Below are 20,298 nucleotides of genomic sequence, written 5' to 3'. Positions count from 1 at the left end.
AAGAGGGTTAAGATAGCAGATCAAAATTTCAGTCAGTAGCAAGGTAGAAAGTAGGGAAAGCAGTGGTCTACTATGAAATTTTGGAATAATGCTTAGTCTTTAGCTAACCCCTCAACGCCCAAACCCATCAAAAGTCTATGATTCTATAATATCTAGTCTAACAGCGGGTCAAGAATGTAGGGTACCCAGTCTAAAAAAAGTATGGCCTAGTCCTTTAGGTTGTACCCACACTATGGTAAATACGGGAGGAATCACATGGGAAGGTGCCAGTTGAGAGCCAATTATGCTACACTTGTTGTCAACTGGGCTACTTTCATAGGGATTTCCCCTCAAGGAAGGGGATATTTAAGGGTAGTAAAGGCCCAGTTTTTACATTTTTTGCCTTAGTTGTTAAACGAAATGCTCTCGGGGTAGGAGGGAGTTGTAACCGATTGCATGCTTTGTCTACTCGTCAGGACTCAGAGGCTTCACCAAATATTATGGGTATGTTACAAATTTTCTCCCATGATGTATATGTGTTACTTGATCTTGGGTCTACTTTGTCTTATGTAATTCCTGGTGTACCAGTTGGTTGACTGAGGGGATGTTTACCATTTATGACTGACTAATATTGTAGCAAGACTTGCAGATTGTATGGTAGTCTTTGGAGGAATTAATTGTCTATGGTCATCATTTACTTAAAATAGGGAAGGAGCTTAGAATGGATAGTTATGGTGGTTGTATATATCATTGCAAAGGGGATAGATTAGCCAATAAGTTATAAGTAGAGCCTCACTAGTGGTTATTGAATCTTGCAGGTAGTTGGGATGTATGCGTGTGTAGGTAGATGTGTTATGAGGAGGTATATAGTATATTATGAGGTGTAGTGGTAACATCATGGAGGGGTAGTGTTTATAGGTCGTAGTTAAGTGAAATGAGGAATTAAGGTTGATTTCCTAATATGATTTACTAGTTTAGTATATGGCAAGCTTTATCGGTGTTACATGTTTGATTCTAGACTATAGGTTTGAACTGTAGATATGGATTCTGGTGTTAAGAATAGTAGCTTAAGATTAAGGATGCATGTTTTGTGGGAATGAAGTAGTAGTCTTGATGTGATGTGTGAAAGATCTTAGGTGGATGACTTATAAGATGATGGAGTGTGTAATTGTGATATATGCATGAGGTCTAATATTGAAATAGAATGGATAGCTAAATCATTAGATGGATAAGAGCCTTAAGAAATAAGAATACAGAGTACTCAGTTTTGAGTTATGCATGTCATGTACACCTAGTCTATGTCTACAGGTTTAGGATTGTGACGTCGATCTAAGGGGGAGATGGTGAAATAAAATAATTCTTGAATTTTTCTCATGGTGTCAATTTTAGGTAAGGGTCACGATAAATCTATTCCAATGCAAGTCAGCTCCCCTTTCTTCAATTTAAGGGGACATCTACAAATGTCTTATGTATTTGAGTCATGCCTATGACTAAGCTTTGAGTTTTCTACACATCTTATGTCTATATTCCAACCTCTAAACTAAAAGAAATAATGTCCCTCAGTAATCCAATATTTCAAATATTCAAGCTCTATGTTATGATATTCATGATCCATAAGTCTATGCCTCATATCATGCTTAGTTCTATGGAATTATGCTTTCTATATGTTATCGATTCATTTTATGTCGGGTCTATCCAAAGCGATGATAACTTTGCGAACTCATGGCCATTTTTAATTCTTGAAATGTAGAGAAAAAGATTCAAGTGGCAATTCTTGTCTCAATCATTGACTACGTGAATTTTGCCTTTATGCTATACAACTCATGATATATGCTCATATGTTTCTCACTATGCCCAGTTCTAAGGACTCATGTTGTGTATGTTATATATGAACGACTCTCTATTTATGATCTAGGCATTTGATATATGAAGCACTTCGTGCATATTGCATTGTATCTGGCATTTCATGCCCCATTTTGAGTAGACAAACAAATATAAGTTATAAGTGAATAGTGTTACTTCCATTCTTGATGCTTGTGCTCTAGTCCCTCAATAAACCTTTTTATGATTCGTGTCCATAAAATTTACTTGGTGATTCTAAGAAGCCCTTTAGTTCTCATTCCTTTATGTGTTTTATGGAGGGGAGTTCTCAATGAGAAGTTATATGCTTTGTTCCATACTTCTAAAGGTTTAAAAGATTCCTATCCATCATTCAAGGAGGAATGATGGATAGGGGGAGATAATGTAATACCTTGCACTTTCGGTCTAGAATTTGAACCATCATTTCTAAGTGTATAATCATGAATCATATTATTTCTATATAAAAATAAGTGTCATGGTCATTAACCTAGCATGAAAAGGGCTTTTGAGGGTGTAACACCCCGTATTTTAACACTTGAGTAATGCATTAAAAATGACATTTGGGACCTCTATTTCGATGGTAGACCATGTTTAGATGTTATGGGATCAGTTGAGGGTGCTTTTAGGACATAAAAATCAATGTGCGCCGCATGTTAGACCTTGTGCTAAGGTCATGTGTCACATAGCAATCGCAAATAGCCGCTGGATGAGATGTGCTATTGGTGTACACTGCACAACCTCAGGTATGATATTGCCTTGTGTCGCACAAACTCAGGTGTGCTATTGGCGTGTGCCACACAACCTCAGGTGTGCCATTGGCGTGCACCTCATAGCAAAAGCACAGTGCCTAAAATTGCTCTGTTTTGATTTAATTTTAAGGGCATTAAGGTCTTTTCATCCTTCCAAAACTTTTCTAACCCTACATGGATGAATTTAAGGTCTTTAAACACGTCTTAACACTCACAAAAATCCCTAAATAATCTTGCTTAAGGAAAAGAAGCGAGATTAACTAGGGTTTGGGGAGTTAAGCTTCAAGGGTTAATTTTCTCAATGTTTTCGTCAATTCAAAGGTATGTGGGAATATCCTAAATCTTATGGACATAAATTTTATGTTTTTAACAAGTTTTAAAGAGATATATGTATGCATATATAAAGGGGTTTTGTAAATCGTTTAAAGAGCATGCATCATAAACCCGTTTTGATAAAAGTACGTAATTATCATGATTTTTTTTTGCATAAGCCTGATTTATAATCTTATGCATACATGATTTGAGTTGGAAAAGTGATTTATGAATGTTACTTGTGAAATTCCCTTCCCCATGATGAAATTTATGGTGTTTTCATGGTTTGAATGGTGAATTGGGTTTGCGAGCATGAATTAAAAGCCCCTTTTAGATCATGAGATTTATGTATAACTAATGTTGGGGCTGGTTTATGAATGATGATAATTCTTGAGTTTTAAATTCCACTTCAACCATTATTCATTGTTGTTTTGCACATTTTTAATGGGGTATTTCTTGTGCTAAAGGCTCTTGTATCTTAATTGAAAGAAATGCATGTGTTGAATAAAAGAACTGGCCACCATGGGTTAAAGACTTAAAAAGAGAGTATGTTGCATAAGTTTTTATATGTTTTTGAAATAAGAACTCTCATGTGATATTTAAATCTTTTGGTGGTCATTAACATAATTTTTGAATGAAAGGGTTGTGGATATGATATGGCTTGCAAGTCTAGGTATGACGATACCGATTATGAAATGCCCATAGCATGAAAGTATATAATGTTATAATCATGAAGCATGGTTTTAAAAGGCTAAAATTAAGCTTGAAGAGAGTCAGGTGGTTACCCGAAGAAGGCAAGAGTTCAGATAACTCATTGCCTGAAATTGAGTTTTACCGATACAAGATTTATTATGACCTGAAAGAGGGGATGTGTCCTGAAAGAGGGGATTATACAATGGCCTTATTCCCTTTGCATATAAAAACCAGAAACTCCAGCCATTTTAGCAAACTAGGGCTGAGGGCTTGGCTGCCGAGTCAAGGGCGGATCCCATATAGCCCATGGGATTATAGGATTGTACGATGTACCATCTAGGTTAGAAGTAGAACAAAGAGTTTAGTCATGACCAACTAGAATGTTTAGAAGTTCATTGCTTATGCCCATGTGTTTTTGATGTCTATTATGTTAAATTGATTTCCTAATGCTCTCCACTATTTTATTTGGAATATATGTTATTTTTTGTTAGTTCTGCATACCAATACATTCCAAGTATTGACCGTCCTTTATGGCAGCTACATTGTCTTATAAAGTAGGATCTGAGGCTTAGTCTCGCGGCCCAGTTCAGCAGCAATAGATTATTCCAAGATTTCGGAGTTGGTGAGCCTCCTTTACTTCAGAAGACACCTTATCCATCTGATAGTTTTTAATTATTTTATGGTCCGATCGGGGGCATTGTTGCGTTTTAGACACACTATTATTTTTAGTTCAGTAGAAGCTTCATAGATAGTTTTAGATTGGATTTGGGTTTTCTCTTTTGATACGATGTTATGAAGTTCTTAAGTTTGTTTGTGGGACTACCACAATTTTAGATTATCTTCTGCATTGTTATACCATATGAGTTATGCTTATAATTACATGCTAAGGGGTCTCTTGGGCCTTTATGGTTTGGAATGCCCATCGCAGTCAGGGCCTTGGTTCGGGTCGTGACACTATGGGTAATATGGACTTAAAAATTTTTCATTACTTATATGACTGCATGCACTTATGTGTTCCAGGTTGGAAAACATCAATAGAAAATGGAATAATAGAAAATACCCCCTAGCAAGTAATTTATCTATCAAAGCTAAGGGACAAATAGTAAGCTTGAATCCCCTCATACTGTTGGTCCCTCAGCCTCTTCCTTATGGAGGTCTCTGCAAGATATTTGTACCTAAGATTCTCTCTTTAAGTTGTCAACATATGCTTGCAAGATAGTTTATTGATCTTCTGCTCAATGCTACATAACCAAACTATTTTTATTTGCTTTTGGGTGAGTTGTGTGCCTTGACTACTAGTTGGTTGAGGATGGAAGAATTACTTTATATTTTGTACATTGATTCTAAATTTAAAATATTGAAGTAATTGAAGATTATAAATTAACTAAGAAAAAAGTAATATTTTAGATTATAAAGTTAATTAGAAGACTTATGTAGGTTTTCTCATTCCATTCTCAATCCACTTATCTGGATCAGTGGGATTTGTCTTTTTTTTTTTGTGTGACTTTGTGTAATTCTTCTCGAGTTATAAGTATGTATAGTATCCTTTTCACAGTGATTTGTTGATAGTCCCACAAGTATGCCGATAACCACATTCTCAAATGCTTTGACCAACTTTACGATGTCATTCCTCTAGTTGAACTTCTCTATTCTGCATATGATCATCCTAAATTAAGTCTGATAGTATGTTCCTGAATTTCTTCTCGAAATTGACTGCAATCTTTTCATCATGCTTGGGAAGTCATTCATAGGATTTTCAAATTGAAAATTAAATTAGTAATCAATAAATAAAGGTATGGTTCTTGAATTAAATTAATAGATTCATATATTTAATTACCTTAAAACTTATTGAACATTTAACTCTTGAAGAGTACTAACATTGGGTGCCAAGTCAGGCAAAAGCCTACATTCATATCTTTTATAGAATTTGAGATGATCTTGAAAATTCCCTCACTAGGATTGAACTTATAATACAAGATTAAACATTAAGAGTTTAAATTCAAAAGTTAGTAGATAAATATATAATACTTATATGTATTAAGTATAATCAGATTGGAATTCCTCGAGCTTAATGCTGAGCCTATATTACTATTTATCATGCCTGACTGTGGACCATGACATCAACTTTTATTTAGAAATATATGTTTGAGTTTCGATGATGACATCAGTTGATGGTGTTTGTAACGAGGCAATTGTATCGAAATCCTTGTGATTAGAGCTCATGCGAATTGAACTATCTATTAATCTTAATCCTTCATTTCCAATGATGATGAATGGGAGGGAATGTCAACATTTTTTGATATGGTTAGTCTCCTTTATTAGTTTTTTGTACATTAAATTATTTTATTCTTTTATCTCTCCCTTTTCAACTAATTACTCATCTTAAATAAATCTTATTGCACAATTATAATATTAATTTCAAGATGTCGTCACGATTCAAACTACTGAACCGTATGGGCACCTACACTATTCTAAGCAGCTAGGAGAACTCTTATTACCCAACTAAAAATATATGGAAGACTTCTGTTTTTTAGGAAATACTGGATTAAATATAATAAAGTAAATTAAATATTAATAAATAAATTTTTTAATAAAACTTCTTACAAGTGTCCTTCACTATCCCAAGACATAGTCAGACATCTACAAGAGCTATCTACTACATCATAGACTAGAAATTAAATAATTAATATGATACTCTAACATCTACCAGGATGAAAGTGCAGAAAGTAGTGCTGAATATCGTCATCCATCTAGTAACTATAAACTAACCTACATCCAGTCTACACCCCAAGAAATAATGTAGAAGAGTAGGGTTAGTACAACCACACGTACTGGTAGACATCATCGGCCGACCGTGTTAAATCATGGCATCTTGAATGGAACATATTTCTACTAACGTTGTAATAACATTATTACTTTACCTATATAACTTACATCATCCAACTACTCTTCCAACTCCATCAATATTATATTCACTACTAATACTCTATTCTTATTAAGTCACACCATCAACCACAATCCAACGCTAATACATCACTATTTTTCTTTATTCACCTTATCTTTTTCATTACTCATATTCAAAGAAACAAACTCGTAATCATAGACAATCCACACTAAACTCTCGGGCTAACAACCAAATGCTATCTTATAATATTAAAGAATGATAGCTAGCCATTCTGGTAAGCTACCATTACAACACGTATAAATGAAGCAGGTCAACCAACATATAAGTAAGTACAAAGTTTCACTTTTTTAAATACGTATCACACAATCAATCTCAAGGATACAATCAAGTAGGGAATACAAGTCAACTCATATATCAATAAGACGCACCAGAGAACTCAAGTCTCACTAGCAATCTTTAGCATTGGCAACATTGCTAATAACAATCTTTCCGTAAGTAACAATTACGTCCTTCTAAATTTCATAATCAGAACACCATTATCTTGTTATTAGCTTATTAAACCACACGAACCTTCAAAATCAACACTAATTTATACACATATGCTAAGGAACTTATTTTTGTCCAACTAGTCATGAACTACAGGGGATAATCTAAGTCCATGTACCATAACGGAGAGGTACCCGATCCTCCATAAATAAGTAATATCAATATTCATATCCGTACCGACGTGGTACTCGATCTTTCGTAAATTGATATTATCAATATTCATATCTGTACCGGCGTGGTACCCGATCCTCCATAAATAAATATTATCAATATTCATATTTATACTAGTGCGGTACCAGATACTTCATAAATAAGTAATATCAATAATCATATCCGTACCAACGTGGTACCCGATTCTTCATAAATAAATAATATCATTCTTTATATCCGTACCGGCGTGATACTCGATCCTCCACAAATAAATATTATCAATATTCATATTCGTACCGACGCAGTACCCGATCCTCCATAACCATATTATATACATTTTATTAAATTCGCACTATCTTTCGAGATGCAACATGATGTACGAAATTTACAAGTGCACTTAAAATCATAAAGAAATTCGATCAAGTGCTTTCATTTATCAATATTTTAACCCTCTCACAAGTATTATTTTAATAATTCACTATGATTATCAACAAGCCATTCATGGAATTAATAGAAGGAGTTATTATTATGAAACAAGCATCTCATAGGAACAATTCAATAAATTATCATTATCACTAATTTATCCTCTCATAGGTATTCAATAGATAAATTGCTTTTATTAATACCAAAATAGGAATATCACAAAATAAATCACAATTTAACACTTAAGCATGCAAGTCACAATTGGAGCATTACTTTCTCATTAATTATTAAAATGTCGCTAACTCTTTCCATATAATACAATCATTACACTAATTCAAGTCATCTATTCTTTAGATATTACTATACTCATCAATACTTGATCCTAGCATGATTCTTCTCATTATATTATTGTCTAATACATGCAACTTAATATCATTATAACTTAACTAGGTTCATCACTAGAACAACTAAGAACTATCGTGTCCACATATTTCATTTACAACAATCTCCTTGCGGGCACATAGCACATAATATCACAAGTATCACATAATAAATCAATAAAATAATTTCCGGAATTAAAGTTAAGTTCTTATGATCTCTTTATCCACCTCAACTCCATGTCCGCAGGCCAAGACATGCTTTCTCCCATAAATTCTAAATTATGAAAATATAAATTAATACAATCTTCTACTCATTAAACCTAGACTACCTGGATGCCAAGCTTTTGGAAGAAGCAAGCTATAACAAGGATGCTCTTTCCTTTCCTTTATGCCTTAGAATAATCAATCATCTAACAATCAAGTAATTATAAGTGTAATTAAATAATTACTCCTCAAACAAATATTTGGGTATTCAAACCCACTAATTATACCCTTAATTCAAGGTTTATATAATCCCCCAAGTTTAATTATCCATTAATTAGCTCTTTCAAGATTAATCCATCTCCATTAATGGAGTTTTTATACTAAAGGTCCCATCTTTACGGAATTCAAAGTTCCTAACCATTAAAATTAATAATCTAGTTTATGAAATTCGTGTTAGAAATCTTTAATTTATAGTTTAGAATCATCTGTAGGTCATATTAATAACACCATGAGTATTTCCAAAAAAATTCCGCCATTAAAGGTCTTTTTAAGGATTCTAAGATGATAAAGAATTAAAAGACGAAGAAACTAATAAAAAACTTACCTCAAGGAATTTTACCTTTTTCGTTTGGAAAATCACCTCTCCAGGGTTAGAGAATGAAATTTGGGGTTTTAGACCAAAAATACGGCTGAAGCTGATTTAAATATCATCAGAATTTTTGCTACAGCGAAATCCCATTTCAGCCCGAATAGTGCTCAGTAAAACAGTCATAATGTTTTACTCCAAATTCAGATTGACGAATGGTTTGTTGCGTTGGAAACAGGACTCGTAGATCTTTGAGTTGGTAGGTATTAGACCTATTAACTCATTATATTTTAGGAAATATGGTCATTTGAAATTAGTCGTAATAGAAACCCATATCAAAACTATATAAGAAAGAATGTTATGAACTTAACTTTATATTAGGAATATTGTACGACCTTAATTCATACCTAAATAACTTTCAAACTAAAGAGTTGATATTATAACTCATGAATAATTAAATTCATCAACTTTGAGTGTATCTAGACACATTCGAAGGCTATGCGCCAAAAAATTTGAGGTGACATAATAAATAAAATATTTGAACTGAAATTAATATCTAGAAGTGAAAATTAAGAATTTTCATGAATTTATTATGGATAATTTAATAACGACGAAATGGATCGTTACCGATGTGTATCTATGAATTGGCTATTTTTGGTTGATTGTATATCCCTCTTGTTTTGGTACTGTTCTTTATCAAATTCATTGGATTTTTAAGTTTACATAGCCTTGTATATTGATGCGAGATAGAGTACTCTAAGTATGATCCTAGTGTGCAAGTTCTCATTCTTTTTTCATACATTGTTATTCATCTCCATAGGATAGAAAATAGGGAATTTTTTGTGAAAGGATGAAATTTTCTTCCTCCATTAGAGGGTTAATTTATCAGATAGTGATGCAACTACACTAAAATTATTATTTCACAAAGTTATCTTTCATATTTTTTTTTTCAACAAATGAAGTGACAAATTTTAAGATAATAACTAATTATTGTGCGATCACTTTAAGAATCAACTCCATTATATTAAAAGGAAATAATCTAATATTGTTGGTCAATTTCTTTGTGTTACAGTGGAAATGTTTCTGATATGAGGAAAAAGGACATGAAAATTTGTTCACCTTTTGCATCCATCTGGAACCCTCGGAGTAGCTTCTTCCTCTAGTCATTCAAGAGCATAAGCAATAGTTTTGTGCTTAATGCATTTGTTAGATTGGTAATGTGTTCATGAACACTTCTTATAGTGTTACCAATCTTACAGTTGAACTTAGCACAACCCCAATACTTATGTTCTTGAATGTATAGAGGAGAGAGTTTATCCAAAGAGTTACTACTTGATACAAAAGATGAACACATTTTCATGTACTTTCTCATCTCAACAACATATTGATTCTATCACACAAAAATTGGCCAACAAATATATTTGATTATTGTCTTTCAATATGATGGAGATATAATTTTTGTAAGTGATCCCTCAACTGCAAGATATTATCTCAAAATTAATTACGCCCATTGTTGAAAAAAATTAAAATTAACAAGAACGATGACATTCTGAACCAATACATATAGTGTAGTTAAGTGGCTATTTGAGAAATTAATGCAGGAGAGAAAATTTCATTCTTTCACAGAAAAATATCTTTTATTCTTTTTCTAGATATGGATAGTAATGAATGAAAAAAAGAACTTATTCACTACGTATCATACAAAGAGTACTATATCTAGCATCTATACATAGGACTAAGTAAACTTTCTAATACAAGCAATATGAAAAAGGAGAATACACATTCAACCGGAGAAATATGCATTCAACTAGAGATTGTCAGTACATACATACACATTTTGAAATAAATGTTGTAGTTAACATTTAAGATTAATTTAAGATGATTTAATTGAAGTGAAAAGAAGGGTAAATAAAAAAGTAAAAACAAGTTCCGTGTATACAAGATTAAAACATGAGACTAATCATATCGAGAAATGCCGACAGCGCCTACCATTCACTATCATTGGCAATGGAAAATTAAAATTAATAGATAGTCCATTAAGCACGAACTTTGATCCTGAAGATATTGATATAGTTGTCTCATGATAAACTCCTTCAACTAATGCCGCCATTGAAACGCGGACATATCTTCAAAGATATATATGGATCTACATGTGTTTAATTTGTATGCATCGGTAAATTCAAAGTTAAATGATACAAAGCTAATATATTAAATGTAATGGTAATGATATGATTAAAACACATTAATATATACGCTCCATTTAGTGAATTAAATGTGAAAGTCTTTATGAGCTAAACTACATCTTAATTTTCGAATTAGTGTTTTTCATCATCCTATCATTCAATCAGAAAGCATTACTCAAGTGCGTGAACAAGCTTAATGAACCTTAAACATGACAATTAATTTTAAGTTATGTTAGTGGTTTCCTAAACTTATTTACTTAATTTTAAAAGGTAAGAAAGATGAAGCCTCATGAAAAATTTTAAATTTTCCAAAAGATGATTATAACACAATCAAACTCTTTTAAATTCATATCATGTCTAAGTAAAGTTCATCCATAAATAACTCAAAAGTCAATTAGATTTTTCCTGCAACAAGTATTTTGATACACCCGAACGATAAACCTTATTGGATAAAACTCATAGATTTAATCAAAACCACACTAAAATCATAAAAAAATAAAACCCAGAAAAGAAGTATAAGAAAAAATTATTATAAGATATGACAATTAAGTTCAAACCAATGAGCAAATTTACTTAAACTACAACAGCAACAAACCCAATAGATTCCCACATCGGGGGGTTTGGGGAGGGTAGAGTGTACGCAGATCATACCACTACCTCTAACGAAGTAGAGAGGCTGTTTCGATAGATCCCCGACTCAAGAAAAAGGATAGTATATAAAAACATCATAAGTATGGAACTCGATAAAAACATAGATACGCCATCCACAAAAATATGCAACACTGCCAAACAAAAGACACCCAAGCCCTCTTACCTACTGACTACAACTTATCCACCCACCTTAACCTTCTATCCTAATATTTTTTCTCCATACCTTCCTATTCAGGGTCATGTCCTCAGTCAACTGTAACTGCTCCATGTCATATCTAATCACTTCTCTCCAGTATTTCTTAAGTTTACCCCTACCCCGCTTGAAACCATCCAAGGACAACCTCTCACACCTACGAACTGGGGCATCCGCGCCCCTCCTCATCACATGGCTAAACCATCTCAACCTAACTTCCCGCATTTTATGCTCCACTTACACCACTCCTACCTTCTCCCAAATAATTTCATTCCTAATTCTGTCAGCCCTAGTAAAACCACACATCCAATGCAACATCCTCATTTCCACCTCCTTCAATTTTTGGATATGAGAATTCATAACTGCCAAAACTCAGCTCCATATAACATAGCCGGCTTGACTGCAACTCTATAGAATTTTTCCTTCAGCTTGGGGGGCACTTTCTTATCGCATAAAATTCCTGAAGCGAGCCTCCATTTCATCTAACCTCCCCTAATACAGTGAGGGACATCCTCATCTATTTCTTTATTCTCTTGAATCGTCAATCCAAGATACACAATAGACTATCTCTCTTACAAACTATTTGGGAATCCAACTTCACTACCACCTCGTCTTCTTGCCTTGAGTCACCAAACTTGCATTCCAAGTACTCCATCTTGGTCCTACTCAACCAGAAACCTTTAGACTCCAGGGTTTGTCTCTAAACCCCCAGCTTATCAGTAACACCTTATCGGGACTCATCAATCAAAACTACATTATTCGCAAAAAGCATACACCAAGGCACCTCGCTTTGTATACTCTATGTCAACACATCTATCACCAAAGAGAATAAAAAAGAGATAAGAGTTGATCCCTGGTGTAACCCTGTCAAAACTGGAAAATGCTCAGAATCGCCTCCTACCATCTTCACCCTAGTGTTTGCCCCCTTATACATGTCCTTAACCACTCGAATGTACGCCATAGGGACCCCCCTCGCCTCCAAGCATCTCCAAAGAACCTCCATAGAGACCTTATCATACGCCTTTTCTAAGTCAATAAACACCATGTGCAAATCCCTCTTCCTCTCTCTATACTGCTCTACCAGTCTCCGTACTAGGTAAATTACCTTAGTTGTAGAGTGACTAGGCATAAACCTAAATTAATTCTCAGAAATAGACACAATCTTCCTCAGCGTCAGTACCACCACCCTTTCCCAAATCTTCATTGTGTGACTCAACAACTTAACACTCCGATAGTTGTTGCAACTCTGAATGTCACCCTTGTTCTTATATAAAGGAATCATCGTGCTTTATCTCCACGCCTCAGGCATCTTTGTGGACTTGAAAATATTGTTGAACAAGTTGGCCAGCCACCTTAACCCTACCCCACCAGAAAAACTTCCAAAAATCCACCGGGATCTCGTCGGGCCCTGTTACCCTACCCCTTCGCATTTTGCGGATAGCCTCTCTTACCTCTTCAACATTAAAACATCGACAATAGCTAAAATCGCAACGCTCCCCGGAGTGCTCCAACTTCCCTAACATAATACCTCTGTCCCTCTTCTCATTCAAGAGCTTATGAAAATAAGACTGTCATCTTTCCTTAATGAGGACATCCTCCACCAATACTCTGTCATCCTTCCCCTTAATGCACTTCACTTGGTCCAAATCCCTACCCTTCCGCTCCTTAGTCTTGGCCAGCCTAAATAACCTTTTCTCCCCACTTTTCTCTTCTACCCCCTCATACAAACTCTCAAAGGTTGTTGTCTTAGAAGCCGTAACTGCTAACTTAGCCTCCTTCTTAGCTAACTTGTACTTCTCCCTACTTACCCACTTTTCCTTATCATCCTTACTCTCAACTAGCTTAGCATAAGCCGCCTTTTTCATCTCCACCTTCTTCTTAATATCTTCATTCCACCACCAATCCTCCTGATACTTGCCAGACCAGCCTCTTGAGACACCCAACACCTCTTTAGTAGAATCTTTGATACAACCCACAACCCTATCCTACATACTATCCGTATCCCCACTACACTCCCAAACCCCCATCCCTTCTAACTTCGCCCCTATCTCCAAAGCACTAACTAGAGTCAAGGCACCCTACCTTTCCCACCCCACCTCTTCTTTACCTTTTTGATAACCAAGTCCATCACCAGGAGTCTATGCTGGGTCACCATATTCTCACTTTGGATAACCTTATAATCCTTACACAAATTTCTATCCCCCTTCTTAAGCAGCAAAAAGTCAATTTAGGTCCTGGCTAAACTACTACAGAAAGTAACCAGATGTTCTTCTTTCTTTGGGAAACTGGAATTCACTACCACCAATCCTAAGGCCCTCACAAAATCCAAAAAAGCAGCTCTCTCATCATTTCTAACCTCGAACCCAAACCCTTTATGGACGTCATCATACCCTAATGGCAATGACCCGATGTGCCCATTAAAATCCCCACTAATGAAAATTTTCTCCGAATTAGGCACACCTCTAACCACCTCATCCAAAATCTCCCAAAAATTCTTCTTCTCCTCTTCGCTCAGGCCCACCTGTGGCACATATGCACTATCTAAGTAATGCGAAGACCTACCCACTTGATATTCATCACCCTATAATTAACCCTTTTAACCTCCACTACATGCTCTCTAAGCTCCTCGTCAACTAACATACCTACGCCATTCCTATGCCTTTCACTACCTGAGTACCACAACTTGTACCCATCCACATTCTGAGACTTTGAACCTACCCACTTGGACTCCTAAATATACACAATATTAATTCTTCTCTTCCTAAGAATCTTAACCAGTTCTATGAACTTCCTCTGCAGGGTTCTTATGTTCCACGATCCTACCATTAACCTATCAACATTCTTATCCCCTCCCTTAATACCTCGTACTCCACAACTCGGACTTAACCCAACACTAGTTCTCAATCCTACCCCTAACCCCCAAGACATGACCCTATTCCACTATAAGTCACCCAAGCCACTACTCATAAAAAGTACAGTGAAGGCAAAAAACAGCTATAGCTATAAAAGACACACTCACAGCACAAAACGCAAATAAATAGTCAATACCAATAGATGCAATAGACAAAATAGCCATCTCACAACAAAACTACTCAACAAATAACCACAAGCACCAATGGTAAAAAAATAACACAATCAATAACAGGCACCACAAGACACAGAAAACCACCGAAATTCATAGAACAATCGATACTAGGCACCAAATAAACAAATAGATTAATCCACACAAATTCTAAGCATGGAAAGATATTGAAAATATCACGATAAAAATAAAGTTTAAGGTTAGAATTCATTGGGCAACGTAGAAGTGGTTCACCAGACTCTCCATCATCTGGCAACATCGCTCGAAGAATTGCCGAAACAGATTTATTCTGAGTTCTGGGAAAATCGCCATCACCATCGTCGACCATCAAGATGGTTCTCCTAATATCGTCGGAGAAGAAAACATTAAAGGTCCACGCCGCCGTCGGAGTTCCAGTGACTGGCAGTTGGGAGTTTGGGAAAGAGCTAGAAGGGGAGATAAAAGAAGACCAAGAAATGAAATGGGGAGATGGAGAGAGAAATAGAGTATTACCCTTACCTGTCGTCGGTGATGTTACGCCACTGACGTTAGCTTCACCAGAGCCGGATAATCACGTCAAAGAGATGTTGAAATGAAGCGTTAGAAGACAAACATTAGAGAGAAAGAGTATTTCGAAATTATAATTTCTTAATTTGCTAAGGCAAATTCACTTAAACTAAATTTAAAAATTTTGATGAAACGTTGATATTTTACCTCTTTTAGTTTAATTCACTTAAACTAAAAAGGTAAAATAACAATGTTTCATCAAAAGTTTTAAATTAACATAAAAGTTGCTATAACACAATCAAGCTCTCCTAAATTCTTATTAGATCTAAGCAAAATTCATCCATCAAATAAATCAAAAGTCAAATTAGGGTTTTCAGGGGACCAATAATTTTATACACCTATGGGATAAATTTCATCGACAAAAATTAAAAATTTTAATCAAAATCATGGTAAAATTATATGAAAAACAAAACCCACAAAGTAAGTGTAGGAAAAAAAAGTAATAAATCATATGACATTAATTTCAAAATAATTTAATATTTTCTTAAAATAACATTTTTTCATAAATTTTTTAAAAAATCACATAAAAATCATTATAACACTATAAAGCTCTGCTAAATTTATATCGGATCTAAGTAAAAGTCATTCTTAAAAATAAAAAAAATCATGTTAAGAATTTTTGCAGCATTGAAGATTTAGATACACCTAAAAGATAAACTTCATAGAATAATAATCAAAGTTTTAATGAAAAACTGCTATAAAATCATAAATAAAATAAAACTAGAAAAGATGTACAAGAAAAAAGATATAACATAAGACAATTATTAACAAAAGATAATTAATTTCAAACTAATTTAGCATTTTATAAGAAAATTTACTTAAATTGAAAAGAAAAAAATGGCAAAGCTTCATAAAAATTTTAATATTCACATAAAATTTGTTAACACAAGCAAGATCTGCTAAATTTAGATAAGATCTACGAAAAAATCTTTTATAAAAAAAATTGATGACAAGTTAACTATTTTTGTAGTGTCGATGATGTTGATACACCAAAGAATAAACTTATAGATAAACAATCAAAGAAGTCATAAAAAATTAAATAGTTATTAAAGAAACCAACAACAAGAAAAACTAAATTAAATTAAAAAAAACTAACTGAAAAAAATAATGAAGATAAAAAAAATACCTTTCATCTGAGCTAAAATGCATCATCCTTCTCTACAACACTTAAAACCATAGTCAACCAGAAAGAAACCTTGAATTAATTTGAAGCTTTCAAATGAAATTAAAGATCGGAAAAAATAAGAAAACCCTAATCTCTATAAAGAGAAATGAAATTCTAGAGAGAGATAAAGAGTGAGCTTAGACAGATGACAGAGCAAGTATAAAAGAAAAACATAATGTGAAATTAAAAGACACAAAGGAGAGATTTATATAGGAGGAGTGAAGTGTTGATGCTTTAATGTCTATTTTATCTTTCTATTATTTTGTAATCAATGTCTGATTACGTTTATAGATCTCTTCACAAAATTTGCATGAATTGAACCAAAAAAATATCATCATCCAATTAGGGAAGGCCACATAAGTAATGTTGTTGGGAGTGATTATCATCATCCACTAACTATTTGAAAAGACTAGTAAAAAAAACATAACAAATACCCATCATAATTATGTTTGTGATTGAGGTGTGTACCACATGGCAAGATATTTTTGTTGGAGGAATCAAGGAATAAAAAATCTAGATACTTATGGGCACAGTAATAAACTGAAAAAGAAAAGTGAAATGAGTTTGCAAACAACCATATTCTTTTACTCATTTTAAAAATATGCAGGTAAATGGGAGTCAATAAATTAGAAACAAAAAAAATCACAAAACTATTTTTTAAAGAGAAAAGTAGAAAATAAAAAGAACCTCTTATTAAAATAAGAATAAAATGACCCTCTTATTAAAATAAGAAAAGATAATAACAATAAATTTTTTAGGGTATTATTTGTGTAATTTATTATTTATCCTTTACAGTATTATTATAACATGTTCAGTTCTTTTATTTGTTTACTTTATTTCTTACATTCTTGATTTATATATATTAGCTATAAATAAAAAGGATTTAATTTAAAATACGTATAGTTACTTGTTTTTCTCGGGTTAATATAGAAAAACAAAAATAGGTCTCATATATAAAGGTAAAAAATTTTGAATTTTCTTTTCCATAAATGTAGAGTTTTTTCTCAATCAAATTTATGGTTGGTGATATCTTTAACAATAAGAGAATGTGAATTTTATTTTATGATAAAATAGTGAATCAAGTCTTTTCTTAAAAAATGATATAGAAAATAAAGACAACAATCTTAAGATCACGCGATATAACTTGTATCATGTAGATAAGAACAAAGTAAAATTTTGACTTAAATCGTTCCTTCTTTGTTCAAATTTTAGTTTATTTTTCTTTAAAAGAAAACTGAATCAAATCATAGTCTATAGATAGAAGAGAAATAAATAAATATTATAATAGATATATTTATCTTACTTGTTTCTTGACTTACCATTTTACATTTTTTCAATGGCAGTGAATACTTTACAATGATATGAAATAAAAAAAATGTGAGAATTATGATATTTTGAATTTTTTAACAACGATTATAGTGATTTTTAAATTTTGTGGTATTTTGATTATTTTTCCTCTCCGTAGTTGCATCATGGTATTTTTAATATGCAGGTGCGGGTGGCATGGTTCTTGTTAGACCCTTGGCTTGATGGTTTAGGCTACTCGGGATGGCTAGGAATTTAGATGATAAACCTATTCATGTCCCAATCAATTCGGTTAGGATTAAGTTCCCTTGAGGTCAGTCTGCCAATATGAACATGTCGGTAGGTCATAGCAAGAACTTGGTAGTTCTGTGGCTAAGAAATACAAGATAAATGTGTATCTAAGGTATGTTAAGGACTGCACAGTCTGAGATAAGATAAGGCTAGATGTCGTATGAATGTGGTTGAGTGAAGTTCATGGGCTATGTACTGAGTAATAAAGACAGAGAAATAGGCACCAATGACAAGTTATGTGAGGTAAGGCCCTCACATAAGGTGGGCATGTCGGAAAGATATAAGCTTAGCACCAAAGTGGGTGTTAGGCACCTAAATTGAGGGTTGTAAGCGTGAGCCTTGCACAGGCGCTCTCATTTGAGTAGTTTCGTTATCTCTTGGACATTTTGGCTCACTTAGCAGCTTTGGATAAGCATTATATTAGTATTTAAGTTTAAACATGGCCTAGCAGTTGGGGTTGGAAACTACATTTAGGATAGTCATGTATCTATCATGTGATAATAGGCCATTCATTGGCCAAAGTTGATAGTGTTAGCTTATTTATGTAAGGATATTTAATGTGCTTTTTATGATGTAATGACCTCTTCCATCGTTTACAAAAGATTCTACAGTAAATTCATAAGAATCTCTTTCATCAGAAGTTTTAGAATCTATTCCTAAGTATGGGAGTGTATTAGACATAAATTAAGGCTGGATAATATCCCTAACAGAAAGTTAAGTTGGAAATGCCCATACTTATTTAGTTTTGGGCTAAGTTTAAACTAGGGTCAACTTCAAACGAGCACTTCTCCTAGAATATGAAGAATTATGGGGCCCAATATGCACCAAATTAAAGATCTCTGAGTCTTCTCATCAATGCCATTGGACATTCATTAATCTTCTTGTGCAGTAAAATATTATGACCATTTTACTGAAAACTATTCGTGTAGAGAAGTTGAAGTCGCTATTGCAGGAATTTTCCTGCTATAGCAGGATAATGGGAGTATAATGGTCTATTTTTGCCAAAATTTAGTTCATAAACTCCAAAATTTCATTCCTAAGCTCTGAGGGGTGATTAGCTCATGGTTAGTGTGAAAATTCTTCGTTGAGGGAAGATTTTACTCTATTTTAACATCGATTAATCTATTTTTCTTCTAGAATCATAAGAATGGAAAATTATGGTGAAATTCTTATAAGTTAGAATCCTATGTTCATGAAATAATAGAAAAAACTTATGCGTATGTATATTTTCACTTTTGAATTGATTTAGATTGTAAATTAGCTCTTGTAGTATAAAAATTTGGTTCAAAAATATGAATTTTGATAATTGGGGATCTTAAATTAAATAAAGATACGACCTTTATCTTTAAAACTCCATTAATTGAGATGGGTTGAGAATTAATTGACCCTTGGGTAATATGTAACCATGAATATGGATATAGCTAGTGGGTTTGACTTTTTGAAGTATTTGTTTGAAGAGTAGTGTCAACACCCGAGACTACCCCATAGTCATAACACAGTGCTTAAAACCACAAGTGATCCCAAGCTAACCCATGATACTGACATAATGCATGAGAAATTGATTAAAACATATGTAAAAGTTAAATTAATTGAGTGGAAGCTTAATAATGAGATGAGTTGCTTTAGTACATTACTATTCAATGTTTACGACACCGTAATCTAAAAGAAGTGGGGCTGAAACTACATATAATAACTCTAACTATCGATCTATGAAGCCTTTATAGATAAGAACTATAGGTAGCTGGCACATGACCCTAACTCTCCCTAATCTTATATATAAATAAGAAAATAAAATACAAGAATAATAACTGACCTGACTCCTCAAAATAAGAGAATTCATCACCTGCTTCCTGAATGCAATGATATGTTTGACTATGATCCGAATTGTAAGCACCTGAATATACATCACATGAAAAAGTATTTAATCTCAAGTTAATTCTGAATATGATGTAAACTAATACTTAATGCTAATTGAAAATAAAGAAATGAGCTTGAGTGCAAACTGAATGCATGGAGCTGAATTGTAGTAGAATGACCCTATATAAAATACATATACACTAATGTGCAGTGATGTCTCAAAATTCATAATATAAAA

At 33.5% G+C, this 20,298-nt stretch overlaps 1 long non-coding RNA gene across 1 annotated transcript; it reads right to left on the bottom strand.

Annotated features, from left to right (window-relative positions):
* Window positions 1–10,565: 10,565 nt before the first annotated feature.
* On the bottom strand, window positions 10,566–16,847 carry LOC124887992. The gene is made up of 2 exons (XR_007045770.1): window positions 16,569–16,847; window positions 10,566–15,427 (listed from the first exon to the last, which is right to left on the bottom strand). It is a non-coding gene; the product is annotated as an uncharacterized LOC124887992 (long non-coding RNA).
* Between the last annotated feature and the right edge of the window lie 3,451 nt (window positions 16,848–20,298).

The sequence above is a fragment of the Capsicum annuum genome, chromosome 10 (assembly GCF_002878395.1).
Source record: "Capsicum annuum cultivar UCD-10X-F1 chromosome 10, UCD10Xv1.1, whole genome shotgun sequence".
NCBI classification, from domain to species: domain Eukaryota; kingdom Viridiplantae; phylum Streptophyta; class Magnoliopsida; order Solanales; family Solanaceae; genus Capsicum; species Capsicum annuum.
Note: the sequence above shows the minus strand (reverse complement) of the source record. Positions and strands in the feature narration are given on the sequence as shown.